Source organism: Prionailurus bengalensis, chromosome B4 (genome assembly GCF_016509475.1).
Source record: "Prionailurus bengalensis isolate Pbe53 chromosome B4, Fcat_Pben_1.1_paternal_pri, whole genome shotgun sequence".
Taxonomy (NCBI): Eukaryota; Metazoa; Chordata; class Mammalia; order Carnivora; family Felidae; genus Prionailurus; species Prionailurus bengalensis.
Genome location: NC_057358.1, coordinates 39,730,061 through 39,747,751, shown reverse-complemented (window position 1 = coordinate 39,747,751; position 17,691 = coordinate 39,730,061).

Sequence of the window (17,691 nt, the reverse complement as noted above, 5' to 3'; positions counted from 1 at the left end):
CTTGCCTCCAAGACATGTCTAGTAAGAAGTTGCTGCAGCTAAGTTCAAGGAAGTTGTTGCCTGATTTCTCTTCTAAGATTTTGATGGTTTCCTTTCTCACATTTAGGTCTTTCACATGTATTTACTTGAGAGTAAGAGTCAGTCTTCTCTTCCCTCTAATCCACATAATCCAACCATCTTCAGATTTTCTTTCTTCCACTCAGTCTCCCTTGCTTCCTTTTGAATACTTTCTCGGCTATATTCTAAATGCTTTAATAACACTTCTCTTATCCACACTCCACATTCTCCTACCCACCTTATATCAAGAGAAACAAGAATGTGGCTCCTGCCGTTCCAAAAAGAATGATCTCCCCTTCCTCCTTGCTCCTTATCACCTGACCTGGAATGGTTAGACCAGCTCTGTTCAATAGAATTTTCAGCAATGATGGGGGCATCTGGGTGGCTCAGTCAGTTAAGCGTCTGACTCCTGATTTTGGCTCAGGTCATGTTCTCACAGTTCGTGGGTTTGAGCTCTGTGTCCAGCTCTGTACTGAGAGCCTGGAGCCTGAATAGTATTCCCCCCTCTCCTTGTCTCTGTGCCCCCTTCCCCGCTCATGTTTACTCACATTTTCTCTTTCCCTCTCTCTCAAAATAAATAAATAAACATTAAAAAAGAAATCTTCAGAAATGATGGAAATGTTCTAAACCTGTTCTGTCCATTATGATAGCCACTAGTCACGTATGGCTATTGAGCATTTATAATGTCACTAGGGAACCAAAAACTATTTTTTTATTTAATTAAATTTTAATTAATTAAATTTAAATACTTACATGCGACTAGTGGCTACCATATTGGGCAGTGCAGCAAAAGATACTGAAAAATATTTATTAGTTGGATGACAGTTACAGGAACTGATCTTTGGCAACTCCTTCCAACATAAGACCATAATCTCTCCATTCCCCCAACAGCAGAAGGGCACAATAGGAGAAATTGATAAGGTAGCTTGTAGGTGTTAGATCTAGAAAGATAAACTTGTGTATATCACAAGTTTACCTGAAACTATCATTGTGTATAACAAACCAATACACACATATTAAAACAGGCTTTAAACAATTGTAAAATATATTCTTGCATTGGGATTTCCCAAGGCAAGTTATGCCAGCAGCAAGGCAAGCTTCCTGGGTGTGCATCCTATGCAGTCACACAGGTCACCACACTTACTGAGTTAACTTGGCTTAATATTTTGCTAACACCATCTTGAAATTCTTCACAGTTTTTGAACAAAAGGTCCCACATTTTCATTTTGCACTGGGCCCAGCAAATATTGTAGCTGGTCCTGGCCACAGCATTTTGGTAAACTCCCTATTAGAGATTAGCTGTTAAAGCTATGCCTTTGCATGTGTCTAATTGTTTGCTGGTATTTAACATCTACCTATGGAGCGCCCGAGTGGCTCAGTTAAGCATCTGACTTCAGCTCAGGTCATGATCTTGCAGTTCGTGAGTTCGAGCCCCACACTGGGCTCTCTGCTGTCAGTATGGAGCCTGCTTCTGATCCTCTGCCCCTCCCCCACTCACACTCTCTGTCTCACTCCCTCTCAAAAATAAATAAATAAATAAATAAATAAACTTAAAAAAAATCTACCTAAGCTCAATAAAGTAACTGGCCAATTCTCCAATTCCACACAACACTCCCCTGAGTGGACTTTCTCCAGTCTTTGAAAGGTAAAGAGAGGACATGACAACAGAAGAGCTGCCATCTTTCTGGTCTCAGCTATCCAGAAAACTGGGGAAACAGGGATTACAATCACTTTGGCATCTCACTTAGCAGGAAGCTGCATAGAAGTCTATTCTTATCTTATAATTCTGTATAATAATACCTCTTACTAAGTTATTTCTCTCAAAGAAATTTAGTGGAGTAGTCTTCCTATAGTTTTAGACCATAATGGTTTCCAGAATGCTTTAGTTCTGAAATCTCTCTATGTCTGAGCCACAAGGATTTTTTATGAACAGCAGGGATGAAGAGTACTCATTTGGTTTATAAGTATCGGATATGATTTAGATGTTATTCAAGTATATGTAGATACTTGACTCATAAATATTTTGTATCCATAGTAATACTTTCTGACAAGCAGTTTTGTGAGTTAATCCTTATGGACTTAAATCTGGATGCTCCAAAATTAATAAATGCAATGCAGCTTCAGTTACCAACTTATCCCAGCATATTATCTTTATGCTTAAAGATCTAAATTATGCAATCAACCCAAGAGAAAATGTATGAGGCCCTACTTGTGTCCTGGCTCACAAGTGGCAAGTACTGACACACGTCCTCCCCTCTCATGATGGAGGACATCACTAACACATCACCCATGCCTTTAATCATACAGACTCAAAAGTCTTCCCACCACAGTACTCTAGGCAGTCACTACCAATCAACTGGAGTTGGCATGAAAGATTAAATTTTGTTACCATCCTTGTATAAACTAATTAGGTAAAACATTTCTCTAAATGCCTTCAGGATTATTTTACATGCTGAGATGAGTGAGTCTCAGTGAAAAGGTAGCTTCTCACACCTCCATCTAAGGCTATGCCCATTACCTTCTGATTCAGAGAATTAGGGGATGATGACAAAACATCTTCTTAGGATGATGTGATGAAGAGTACCAATTCATCAGCCAAATGATACATTAGTCCACTGCCATGCATTACACGGATTATGGATCAGATCCTCAATGATGATTCTAAATGTATAAATGAAAGATGGGGCACCTGGGTGGCTCAGTTGGTTAAACACCCAACTGTTTAACCTTGATTTTGGCTCATGATCTTGATTTTGGCTCATGATCTCAGGCTCATGAGATTGAGCCCTGTGTCAGGCTCTGAGCTGACAGCACAGAGCCTGCCTGAGATTCTCTCTTTCACCATCTCTCTTTCTGCCCCTCCTCCCCCCTCTCTCACACTCTCTCTCAAAATAAATAAATAAACTTTAAAAAATAAATAAATGATAAATGGAGAAAATTTGTGGAATAAATTCCTGATCACAATTCCACATTCATTTGGTATTGGATGAATTAAGCTATAAGATCTTAACCCTCAGAGGCTTCAACTTCTGATATAATCATAACCTCCAAAAAAAATATTTATACTCAAATACTTCTTAGCACACCCAAGAAGCTCGTTGAACTTCAAGTAGGATAAATGCAGAGATACACACCCAGATACATCATAGCCCAGATGCTGAAAGCCAAAGATAAAAAGAAAATCTTGGAAAAAAAACAAAAGGAAAGTAACTCACAACATACAAGGAAACCTGAGTGATATTAACAGTTGACATCTTATCAGAAACAATAGAGCTAAAAGGCAATGGGATGACATATTCAAAGTGCAGAAAGAAAGAAAAAAATAAACAAGCATTTTTTATATCTTTCAAATATGAAAGTGAAATAAAGACATTGGCAAATAAACAAACACTGAAAGAATTTGTTGGTTGCAAACCCACCTTACAAGAAACACTAAATTCTTTAGCTTAAAAACAAGTAATCCTAGACAATAACTCAACACACACACACACACACACACACACACACACCAAGAGTACCAGTAAAGGTAACTGCATAATTATAAAAGGCAGTATAAATGCCTATTTCTTCTTTCTTCTCTTAACTGATTTTAAAAAGCAATTATATTTTTTGGTTTTTATTATTTTTTTTAATTTCCCATTTAATATCCATTATTTTTTAGAGGAAGGGACATAGCGTGAGGAAGGGAGGGGCAGAGGGAAAGAGAGACTCAGAATCTGAAGCAGGCTCCAGGCTCCGCACTGCCAGCACAGAGCCTGACATGGGACATGAATCCATGAACTGTGAGATCGTGACCTGAGCCGAAGTCGGATGCTTAGCGCACTGAGCCACCCAGGCACACTGCAATTATGTTTTTTTAAAGTGTATATAATTGTTGGGCCTATAATAATTTCACATACCTGACAGTAACAGCACAAAAGAGGTGAATGGGAGCAAAGCTGTATTGGTAAGAAAATGACACCACATGGTACATTGAATCCACAGGAACAAGTGTAGAGAATCAGACGTGGTAACTAAGAAGATAAATACAACAAACTTCATAAATCTATACTTAATCCCCTTTTTTCTCATTTTAATAGACATAAAATTATATAAAGTAATTATAACAGTAAATTTTTGGTTTTGTACCATACATATATTTAATATTTATAACAATAACACCAAAAAAAGAAGATGAAATAAAGCTATATATTACTAACCTCCCTATATTTCATTGGAATAAGTCTAAGTAGACTCTAATAAGTTAAGATGTACACTATAAGCCCTAGAACAGCCATTACGAAAATAACTATAAAAATAAACTGGAAAATAATTAAAAGAATGATATTGTTACATTCGAAAATATTCATTTAATACAAAAAACAAGCAGTAAAGGCTGCAAGAAAAAATACATGAGGCATTAGAAAACAAAGATAGAGAGTTGCGGCAAAATGGCGGCTTAGGAGGACGCTGGGCTCACCGCACGTCCTGCTGATCACTTAGATTCCATCTACATCTGCCTAAATAACCCAGAAAACCGCCAGAGGATTAGCAGAACGGAGTCGCCGGAGCCAAACGCAGACGAGAGGCCCACGGAAGAGGGGCCCCTCCTGAAGTGGATCACCTAAGGAGAAGCGATCTAAGCCTGCCCCTCCTGCCCCCAAGCACCTTGCCTACCCACCCCAGCTAATACGCCAGATCCCCAGCATCACAAGCCTGGCAGGGTGCAAGTAGCCCAGACGAGCCACACCACCCCACAGTGAATCCCGCCCCTAGGAGAGGGGAAGAGAAGGCACACACCAGTCTGACTGTGGCCCAGCGGTGGGCTGGGGGCAGACATCAGGTCTGACTGCGGCCCCGCCCACCAACTCCAGTTATACACCACAGCACAGGGGAAGTGCCCTGCAGGTCCTCACCACGCCAGGGACTATCCAAAATGACCAAGCGGAAGAACTCCCCTCAGAAGAATCTCCAGGAAATAACAACAGCTAATGAGCTGATCAAAAAGGACTTAAATAACATAACAGAAAGTGAATTTAGAATAATAGTCATAAAATTAATTGCTGGGCTTGAAAACAGTATACAGGACAGCAGAGAATCTCTTGCTACAGAGATCAAGGGACTAAGGAACAGTCACGAGGAGCTGAAAAACGCTTTAAACGAAATGCATAACAAAATGGAAACCACCACAGCTCGGCTTGAAGAGGCAGAGGAGAGAATAGGTGAACTAGAAGATAAAGTTATGGAAAAAGAGGAAGCTGAGAAAAAGAGAGATAAAAAAATCCAGGAGTATGAGGGGAAAATTAGAGAATTAAGTGATACACTAAAAAGAAATAATATACGCATAATTGGTATCCCAGAGGAGGAAGAGAGAGGGAAAGGTGCTGAAGGGGTACTTGAAGAAATAATAGCTGAGAACTTCCCTGAACTGGGGAAGGAAAAAGGCATTGAAATCCAAGAGGCACAGAGAACTCCCTTCAGACGTAACTTGAATCGATCTTCTGCACGACATATCATAGTGAAACTGGCAAAATACAAGGATAAAGAGAAAATTCTGAAAGCAGCAAGGGGTAAACGTGCCCTCACATATAAAGGGAGACCTATAAGACTCGTGACTGATCTCTCTTTTGAAACTTGGCAGGCCAGAAAGAATTGGCACGAGATTTTCAGGGTGCTAGACAGAAAAAATATGCAGCCAAGAATCCTTTATCCAGCAAGTCTGTCATTTAGAATAGAAGGAGAGATAAAGGTCTTCCCAAACAAACAAAAACTGAAGGAATTTGTCACCACTAAACCAGCCCTACAAGAGATCCTAAGGGGGACCCTGTGAGACAAAGTCCCAGAGACATCACTATAAGCATAAAACATACAGACATCACAATGACTCTAAACCCGTATCTTTCTATAATAACACTGAATGTAAATGGATTAAATGTGCCAACCAAAAGACATAGGGTATCAGAATGGATAAAAAAACAAGACCCATCTATTTGCTGTCTACAAGAGACTCATTTTAGACCTGAGGACACCTTTAGATTGAGAGTGAGGGGATGGAGAACTATTTATCATGCGACTGGAAGCCAAAAGAAAGCTGGAGTAGCCATACTTATATCAGACAAACTAGACTTTAAATTAAAGGCTGTAACAAGAGATGAAGAAGGACATTATATAATAGTTACAGGGTCTATCCATCAGGAAGAGCTAACAATTATAAATGTCTATGCACCGAATACCGGAGCCCCCAAATATATAAAACAATTACTCATAAACATAAGCAACCTTATTGATAAGAATGTGGTAATTGCAGGGGACTTTAATACACCACTTACAGAAATGGATAGATCATCTAGACACACGGTCAATAAAGAAACAAGGGCCCTGAATGAGACATTGGATCAGATGGACTTGACAGATATATTTAGAACTCTGCATCCCAAAGCAACAGAATATACTTTCTTCTCGAGTGCACATGGAACATTCTCCAAGATAGATCATATACTGGGTCACAAAACAGCCCTTCATAAGTTTACAAGAATTGAAATTATACCATGCTTACTTTCAGACCACAATGCTATGAAGCTTGAAATCAACCACAGAAAAAAGTCTGGAAAACCTCCAAAAGCATGGAGGTTAAAGAACACCCTACTAACGAATGAGTGGGTCAACCAGGCAATTAGAGAAGAAATTAAAAAATATATGGAAACAAACGAAAATGAAAATACAACAATCCAAACGCTTTGGGACGCAGCAAAGGCAGTCCTGAGAGGAAAATACATTGCAATCCAGGCCTATCTCAAGAAACAAGAAAAATCCCAAATACAAAATCTAACAGCACACCTAAAGGAACTAGAAGCAGAACAGCAAAGGCAGCCTAAGCCCAGCAGAAGAAGAGAAATAATAAAGATCAGAGCAGAAATAAACAATATAGAAACTAAAAAAACTGTAGAGCAGATCAACAAAACCAAGAGTTGGTTTTTTGAAAAAATAAACAAAATTGACAAACCTCTAGCCAGGCTTCTCAAAAAGAAAAGGGAGATGACCCAAATAGATAAAATCATGAATGAAAATGGAATTATTACAACCAATCCCTCAGAGATACAAACAATTATCAGGGAATACTATGAAAAATTATATGCCAACAAACTGGACAACCTGGAAGAAATGGACAAATTCCTGAACAACCACACTCTTCCAAAACTCAATCAGGAGGAAATAGAAAGCTTGAACAGACCCATAACCAGTGAAGAAATTGAATCGGTTATCAAAAATCTCCCAACAAATAAGAGTCCAGGACCAGATGGCTTCCCAGGGGAGTTCTACCAGACGTTTAAAGCAGAGATAATACCTATCCTTCTCAAGCTATTCCAAGAAATAGAAAGGGAAGGAAAACTTCCAGACTCATTCTATGAAGCCAGTATTACTTTGATTCCTAAACCAGACAGAGACCCAGTAAAAAAAGAGAACTACAGGCCAATATCCCTGATGAATATGGATGCAAAAATTCTCAATAAGGTACTAGCAAATCGAATTCAACGGCATATAAAAAGAATTATTCACCATGATCAAGTGGGATTCATTCCTGGGATGCAGGGCTGGTTCAACATTCGCAAATCAATCAATGTGATACATCACATTAACAAAAAAAAAAGAGAAGAACCATATGATCCTGTCAATCGATGCAGAAAAGGCCTTCGACAAAATCCAGCACCCTTTCTTAATAAAAACCCTTGAGAAAGTCGGGATAGAAGGAACATACTTAAAGATCATAAAAGCCATTTATGAAAAGCCCACAGCTAACATCATCCTCAACGGGGAAAAACTGAGAGCTTTTTCCCTGAGATCAGGAACACGACAAGGATGCCCACTCTCACCGCTGCTGTTTAACATAGTGCTGGAAGTTCTAGCATCAGCAATCAGACAACAAAAGGAAATCAAAGGCATCAAAATTGGCAAAGATGAAGTCAAGCTTTTGCTTTTTGCAGATGACATGATATTATACATGGAAAATCCGATAGACTCCACCAAAAGTCTGCTAGAACTGATACATGAATTCAGCAAAGTTGCAGGATACAAAATCAATGTACAGAAATCAGTTGCATTCTTATACACTAACAATGAAGCAACAGAAAGACAAATAAAGAAACTGATCCCATTCACAATTGCACCAAGAAGCATAAAATACCTAGGAATAAATCTAACCAAAGATGTAAAGGATCTGTATGCTGAAAATTATAGAAAGCTTATGAAGGAAATTGAAGAAGATTTAAAGAAATGGAAAGACATTCCCTGCTCATGGATTGGAAAAATAAATATTGTCAAAATGTCAATACTACCCAAAGCTATCTACACATTCAATGCAATCCCAATCAAAATTGCACCAGCATTCTTCTCGAAACTAGAACAAGCAATCCTAAAATTCATATGGAACCACAAAAGGCCCCGAATAGCCAAAGGAATTTTGATGAAGAAGACCAAAGCAGGAGGCATCACAATCCCAGACTTTAGCCTCTACTACAAAGCTGTCATCATCAAGACAGCATGGTATTGGCACCAAAACAGACACATAGACCAATGGAATAGAATAGAAACCCCAGAACTAGACCCACAAATGTATGGCCAACTCATCTTTGACAAAGCAGGAAAGAACATCCAATGGAAAAAAGACAGCCTCTTTAACAAATGGTGCTGGGAGAACTGGACAGCAACATGCAGAAGGTTGAAACTAGACCACTTTCTCACACCATTCACAAAAATAAACTCAAAATGGATAAAGGACCTAAATGTGAGACAGGAAACCATCAAAACCTTAGAGGAGAAAGCAGGAAAAGACCTCTCTGACCTCAGCTGTAGCAATCTCTTACTCGACACATCCCCAAAGGCAAGGGAATTAAAAGCAAAAGTGAATTACTGGGACCTTATGAAGATAAAAAGCTTCTGCACAGCAAAGGAAACAACCAACAAAACTAAAAGGCAACCAACGGAATGGGAAAAGATATTCGCAAATGACATGTCGGACAAAGGGCTAGTATCCAAAATCTATAAAGAACTCACCAAACTCCACACCCAAAAAACAAATAACCCAGTGAAGAAATGGGCAGAAAACATGAATAGACACTTCTCTCAAGAAGACATCCGGATGGCCAACAGGCACATGAAAAGATGTTCAGCGTCGCTCCTTATCAGGGAAATACAAATCAAAACCACACTCAGGTATCACCTCACGCCAGTCAGAGTGGCCAAAATGAACAAATCAGGAGACTCTAGATGCTGGAGAGGATGTGGAGAAACGGGAACCCTCTTGCACTGTTGGTGGGAATGCAAATTGGTGCAGCCGCTCTGGAAAGCAGTGTGGAGGTTCCTCAGAAAATTAAAAATAGACCTACCCTATGACCCAGCAATAGCACTGCTAGGAATTTATCCAAGGGATACAGGAGCACTGATGCATAGGGTCACTTGTACCCCAATGTTCATAGCAGCACTCTCAACAATAGCCAAATTATGGAAAGAGCCTAAATGTCCATCAACTGATGAATGGATAAAGAAATTGTGGTTTATATACACAATGGAATATTACATGGCAATGAGAAAAAATGAAATATGGCCTTTTGTAGCAACGTGGATGGAACTGGAGAGTGTGATGCTAAGTGAAATAAGCCATACAGAGAAAGACAGATACCATATGGTTTCACTCTTATGTGGATCCTGAGAAACTTCACAGGAACCCATGGGGGAGGGGAAGGAAAAAAAAAAAAAAGAGGTTAGAATGGGAGAGGGCCAAAGCATAAGAGACTTAAAAACTGAGAACAAACTGAGGGTTGATGGGGGGTGGGAGGGAGGAGAGGGTGGGTGATGGGTATTGAGGAGGGCACCTTTTGGGATGAGCACTGGGTGTTGTATGGAAACCAATTTGTCAATAAATTTCATAAAAAAAAAAAAAGAAAAAAAAAGAAAATAAAGATAGATTGGCAGACATAAATCCAACATAAATTAATAAAGTATTTATCAATAACAATATAATAAATAAAATATTATAAATACAAATATTAAATTTAAATGAATTAAATAACCCAATTAAAAGGTAGAGATTGTCAGATTGTATTTTCTTAATCCAACTATATCTTCAGGAAACACATTTAAGATCAAAGGATTAAAAGATACAAATAGATTGAAAATAAAAGATATATTATGCAATAGCAACCATATGAAAGCTAGAGTGGTTATATTAATATCAGACAAAATAGATGTTAAAATGAAAATCTTCGTAGTGATAAGGGGGAGTTTTTTTAATAACAAGATCAATCCATCAGGAAGATATGACAATTATAAAAATATGCATGTAGGGGCTCCTGGGTGGCTCAGTTGGTTAAGTGTCCAACTTTGGCTTGGGTCATGATCTCCTGGGTTTTGAGTTCAAGCCTTGCATTGGGCTCTCTGCTGTCAGCACAGAGCCTGCTTTGGATCCCCCATCTCCCTTTCTCTCTGCTGCTCCCTCTCCTTTCTCTCAAAAATAAATAAACATTTAAAAATATATTTATACATCTAGCAACAGAGTCCCAAAACACATGAAATAAAAACTGACAGAATTGAAGAAGTAATAGACAATTGAACAATAATTATTAGAGACTTCAATATCCCACTTTCAATATTAGATACAACTAGGAAGGATTAGGCAGAAGATTAAACAACACTATAAACCAACTAGACCTAACAGACATCTAGAGAACATTCTACCCAATAACAGCCTAATACTTTCAGCTACACATACAACATTCTCCAGAAAAGACCATATGCTAGGGTACAAAATAAGCCTTAATACATTTTTAAAAGATTAAATTTATACAAAATATGATTTTCTGATCACAATGGAGTGACATTAGAGATGAAAACAGAAAAAAAGGAAAATTCACAAATATGTGGAAATTAAACAATATATTCCTAAATAACCACTGGGTCAAAAAAATTACAAGGAAAATTAGAAAATACATTGAGACGACTGAAAAAAAAACTAAGCACAGTATACCAAAACTTATGGGATACAGCTAATGAAGAGCTGAGAAAGAAATTTATAGCTGTAAATAAGTATATTTTTAAAAAAAGAAAGATCTCAAATCAATAATCTAGCCTCTTTCCTTAAGAAAATAGAAAAGAATGAGCAAACTAAATCCAAAGCAAGCAGAAGGAAGAGAATAATAAAGATGAGAGTAGAAATACATAAAATGGAGAATAGGTATAACAATAGAGGTAATCAGTGAAAAGTTGGTTCTTTGAAAACATAAAATTTACAAATTTTTAGTTAGACTGACAAATAAAATAATAAAGAATATTCAAATTACTAAAAATCAGAAATAAAAGTGGGATATCACCATTGGCCTTACAGAAATAAAACAATATTATAAGAGAATACTATAAACAATCCTCCCACAAATTAGGAAAATTAGATGAGATGGACAAATTCCTAAAAAGAAACAAATTATCAAAACTGACACAAGAATAAATAGAAATATACATAGACCTACATCAAATAAAGAGATTGAATTACTAATCACTAATTACTTATCAAAAAAAGATCCACAAAATTGAACCCACAGGAACAAGTGTAGAGAATCAGACATGGTAACCAAGAAGATAAATACAACAAACTTCACTTCACTGGCTTCACTGGTGAATTCTACCAAGTATTTAAAAGAATACCAATTCTTCACAAATGTTTCCAAAATATAGAAGTCATTCTGTGAGGCCAGTATTAGTTACAAAATCAGACAAAAAATATCACAAGGAAAGAAAACTACAAACCAATACTTCTTATAAATAGAGACACAAAAATCTCAAAATACTTGTAAACTAAATCCAGCAACATATAGAAACAATTATATACCATGGCCAAGTAGAATTTATGCCATGAATTTAAGATTTGTTTGACATCCTACTATCAATTTGTGTAATACCCTATATCAAGAGATGATAAATAAAACCATATGATCAATTTGATAGACACAGAAAAAGCATTTAACAACATTTTTTAAGGTTTATTTATTTAGGGGCACCTGGGTGGCTCAGTTGGTTGAGCATCTGACTCTTAATTTCAGCTCAGGTCATGATCTCATGGTTTGTGGGTTTGAACCCTTTGTCAGGCTCTGTGCTGACAGTGTGGAGCCTGCTTGGGATTCTCTGTCTCCCTCTCTCTCTGAGAGAGAGAGATCATGAGTGAACAGGCAAGGGGCAGAGAGAGAGCCCCCAACATGGGACCCTGACAACATTTAACACCCCTTCATAATAAGAAAAAAAAAACGCTAAACAAACTAGAAATAGAACAAGATTTCTGTAAAGGGCATTTACAAAAAAACACAGCTAACATCATACTTAATAGTGAAATAGTAAATGCTTCCCCCCTGTAACGAGGAACAAAACAAAATCCCTCTTTCACCACTTCTATTCAACATTGTACTGAAATTCTAGCCAGGTAATTAAACAACAAAATTAAATAAAAGTCATCATATTGGAAAGGAAGAAGTACATATTTCTCAATTTACATATGACATAATCTAATATATAGAAAATTCTAAAATATCCACTAAAAACTATTAGAATTAATAAATTAATATGGCACGGTTGCAGGATGCAAATTCAATATATAAAAAACATTTGTGTTTCTATAGACTTTCAATGAACAATTTGAAAATGAAACTAAGAAAATAATTTCACTTCCAATAGTATCAAAAAGATAAGCCTATTTAACAAAAAAGGGGCAAAACTTATACTGTCAAACCCAAGACATTGTTGAAAGAAATTAAAGAAAACCTAAATAAATGCAAAGGTTTCCCATGTTCATGGATTGAAAGGCTTAATTGTTGGGGCACCTGGGTGGCTCAGTCAGTTAAGCATCCAACTTGTGATTTTGGCTCAGGTCATGATCTCATGGTTTGTGAGTTCCAGCCCTACATTGGGCTATGGAGCCTACTTGGGATTCTTTCTCTCCCCCTCTGTCTCTGCAACTCTCTACTCGTGCCTGTTCTCTCTCTCTCTCTCTCTCTCCCTCTCAAAATAAATAAATAAACTTAAAAAATTGTTTTTAAATTCATTTGCAAATTCAAGTTCCCAATACCTAAAACAATCTTGAACAAAAAGAAAATTGAAAGACTCATACTGCTTGATTTCAAAACTTATTACAAAAGGTGCAGCTGTTATTACAAAAGGTGCAGTGAGTTACTGGCATAAGGTTAGACCTATAAATGAATGAAATAAGATTGATATTTAGAAATACATTCTTACATTTATGGCCAACTGATTTTTTTAATATGAAATTTATTGTCAAATTGGTTTCCATACAACACCCAGTGCTCATCCCAAAAGGTGCCCCCCTCAATGCCCATCACACACTTTCCCCTCCCTCCCACCCCCCATCAACCCTCAGTTTATTCTCAGTTTTTAAGAGTCTTTTATGGTTTGGCTCCCTCCCTCTCTAACTTTTTTTTTTCCTTCCCCTCCCCCATGGGTTTCTGTTAAGTTTCTCAGGATCCACATAAGAGTGAAAACATATGGTATCTGTCTTTCTCTGCATGGCTTATTTCACTTAGCATCACACTCTCCAGTTCCATCCACGTTGCTACAAAAGGCCAGATTTCATTCTTTCTCATTGCCAAGTAGTATTCCATTGTATATATAAACCACATCTTCTTTATCCATTCATCAGTTGTTGGACATTTAGGCTTTTTCCATAATTTGGCTATTGTTGCAAGTGCTGCTATACACATTGTGGTACAAGTGCCCCTATGCATCAGCACTCCTGTATCCCTTGGGTAAATTCCTAGCAGTGCTATTGCTGGGTCATAGGGTAGATATATTTTTAATTTTTTGAGGAACCTCCACACTGTTTTCCAAAGCGGCTGCACCAGTTTGCATTCCCACCAACAGTGCAAGAGGGTTCCCCTTTCTCCACATCCTCTCCAGCATCTAGAGTCTCCTGATTTGTTCATTTTAGCCACTCTGATGGCATGAGGTGGTATCTCAGTGTGGTTTTGATTTGTATTTCCCTGATGAGGAATGACATTGAACATCTTTTCATGTGCCTGTTGGCCATCTGGATGTCTTCTTTAGAGAAGTGTCTATTCATGTTTTCTGCCCATTTCTTCACTGGATTATTTGTTTTTTGGGTGTGGAGTTTGGTGAGTTCTTTATAGATTTTGGATACTAGCCCTTTGTCTGATGTGTCATTTGCAAGTATCTCTTCCCATTCTGTCGGCTCCAGAGCCAAGAGTAGGCAAAGGAAACAATATGGCCAATTGATTTTGGCAAGGGTGCCAAGACAATCCAATGTTGAAAAAGTAGTCTCTTCAATAAAGGGTGCTAGAACAGTTTATAAAGTCATAGGCAAAAAAATGAAGTTGGACCCTTATGTCACACCATGTCCAAAAATTAATTTTAAATGGGCGAAAGACTGAAATGTAAGATTAACACTACAAAACTTTTAGGAAAAAAAGGCATAAATCTTCATGATTTTGAATTAAACAATAGTTTCTTAGATATGACATCCAAAGCACAAGCAATCAAAGAAAAAAATTAGATAAATTGTACACAATCAAATTAATAACCTTTGTGTAACAAAGAAAACCATGAAGAAAGTGAAAAGACAATTCACATGGAAGAAAACATTTGTAAATCATATGTCTGATAGGAACTTGTATGTAAAATATATAAAGAGAACTTGCAGCTCAGTAATAAGATAAACCAGTTTTAAAAAGGAGAAAGTCTCTGAATAGACATTTAATATATACAAATAGCCAATACGCATATGAAAAGATATGCAGCACATTAGACATCATGCAAATTTTATGAAAACCACAATGGTATACCGCTTCACACCACTAGGATGTCTATTATCAGAAGACAAATAATAACAAATGTTGGTGAGTCTGTGGAAAAATCAGGACTCTCATATACTACCAGAGCAAATGTAAAATGATACAGTCACTTTGGAGAACAGTCTGGCAGTTCCTTGAAATGTTAAACATAGAGTTATAACATAACCCAGAAATCCTACTCTTAGGGTATAACCAAGAAAAGTGAAGACATATGTGCACACAAAACCTTATACATGAATGTTCAGAGCAGTATTATTCATAATAGTCAAAAAGTAGAAATAACCCAAATGTCCATTAATTGTGAATAGATAAACAAAATGTGGTATATCCATACAAAGGAATATTATTTGACAATACAAGGAATGAAGTATTGATACATGCTATCATATGAATGTAACTTGAAAACATTATTCTAAGTGGAAAAAAATCCAGTTATAAAAGATCCATACATTATATTATTCCACTTATATGAAATGTCCAGAATAAATAAATCCATAGGGACAGAAAGTAGATTAACAGTTGCCTAGGGATGAGGAATTAGGGGCAAACAGGGAGATTGTTAATGGGTATGGAATTTTTTTAAATGATGAAAATGTTTTAAAGTTGATTATGGCAATGGTGCAGAACTCTGTGAATATATTAAAAACCACTAAGTTGCACACTTTAAATTGATGAATTGTATATGAATTATATCTCAACAAAGCTGTTATTTGTAAAGCTTATGAAGGAGGGTGGGAGAAGCAAAAAGAGAAAAAGGAAGGAGAAACTGATGGAGAAAGAGAGAGAAGTCTCTTTAAATTAGAATTAATAACAAAGAGGAGTCCACACAGAGAATTTGAGGAAAACACCAGCGTCTTTCCAAGTTCTCAGTCTCAGTTTCCTCATCTGAACAATTATGAGTTAAATTCATCATCAGATTTCTCAAGGATCTATGTTTCCTGACATCACTGCCCATCTCCAAGGAGCATAAACATTTGGACTAGTCAGTCATCCTCTCTGAGCTTGTATTATAAAATGGATTAAAAACAAGATTCAGTCAGCCTGCCAGCACTTTTTGTGCCTTGAACTCCTTCCCCATCAATTTTTCACTCCTCAACTCTCTTTCAACCCTTGACTTTAGCTTCTCCCAAAGCTCATCTCCAAATTAAAACAAGATCCCTCGGCAACTCAACATTGGTTCATCCTACATGGAATCTCGCGTGTCTGGGACGGTTGCGATTAAGGGGCAACTGTTTACTGAGGCAAACGTTGTAACCAAACTTCCGGAAAAAGTTCTCAGCCTTTTTCTGCTGGACCCTCACCCCACTGCCTGAAAGGCTGTGCGTCTGGGAAGAGTATCTCTTTGGGTTTGTGCTCCTTGGTCTCACTTGCTTTGGCTTCCAATGCCTTTTGAACAGGATGTTCTTCATATTTCACCCTCTCCACTGTGCTGTCCACATTTTCTTGTTGCTTCATACCCAATTTCATACTTTCTTCTGCAAACGAAGGACAGGAGAGAAAATATTTCAGGCAATCCTTAGTTATGTGGGCATTGTTTTCCATCCAAATTTTCTTGAAATGTTTTCCTCTCCAAATTCTGAAACATGCAATAAAGTTTGGTTCTGTTTTCTGTTTCCTCTTCTGGGGAAGGGATGGGGAGAAATGGTGAAGAAGACTGAGAAAAGTGGAAATCTTTTTAAAGTTGTGATGATAAGGAATAGGAGTGAAACCTGATTTTTGAAACACAGAAGCACCATGGAGCCAGAGAGAGCTAACTGGGACTAGTGACCATGAATTTGTAATGGTTCAGTTATGAGAACTTTTCCAGCAGTGCCAAGCACTTGGGTGAAGGCATGGAGAAGATGAGCAATTGATTTCACATGATGTTGGAGGTTCTTAGGAAGGTGCAACAGAGCAAGTATGCAACAGAGTTGTGGATACTGGCAAGAGAAGACTTGGGAAAATGGTACTATTAAAGAGAAAAATTGGATGGATATGCTGCAGTCATGAGGTTTCAACCAGGAATAGACAGCATTAGTTTGTCATTTCTGGGGTGAGCAATTCTGGGAGATGACAAAGTCCAGAATGCACCATAGAAATGTGAGGTGAGATATAGGCAAAGAACTATACAGGTGGGAAGGGCAAGGTATTGAATGAATCATCCACCTGACACTGCATCATCCAGGGGATAGCAGTATTGGGGGCAGAGATAAAGACTGAAACAGGAGCCATTACAAAGTCTGTAATGAGTGAGAAAACTTGTCAGGGAGGTCAACCAGAGAAATGTTAGCAGAGGTAAGAAGGTAGCCAGGTTTTCATAAGGCAAAGGGCTACTGTGACAGTCTTCTGACTCTCCTCAGTCAGACCAAACCTAGAGCCGATTAATATTTCCCAAGCCCAGCATGGATTATGACACTCCTCAGCATTAAACCCCAAAATGATAAAGCAGTCCACCATAAGGACCCACTTAGTTTCCACTAATCCCCCATAAACCCACACTAAATTCCAACCAAATTGATAGGATCACCTGCTAGCCCATCTAGTATCTTCCTGCAAGTTAGAATAAAGTGTTTGGATGATTGCAGCCCAGGTGCACCAGCCTGATGAGGGGACATTCCTAAGTGTGAATTTCCTCTGGGTGGGTGCAGTCCCATGCCACAGCACATAGCTTGGTGAGAAGAACAAGGGCTGAATTTCAGCTAAATATACAGCCCCTAAAAGAGAAGAAGGGAAGTCCATGCAACTTAGAGCAGGATGTTTGGAAGGTGGTATAAAACTGGCCCAAAGGGAAGGAGAAACAGCCAGGGAAGTGCTTAAG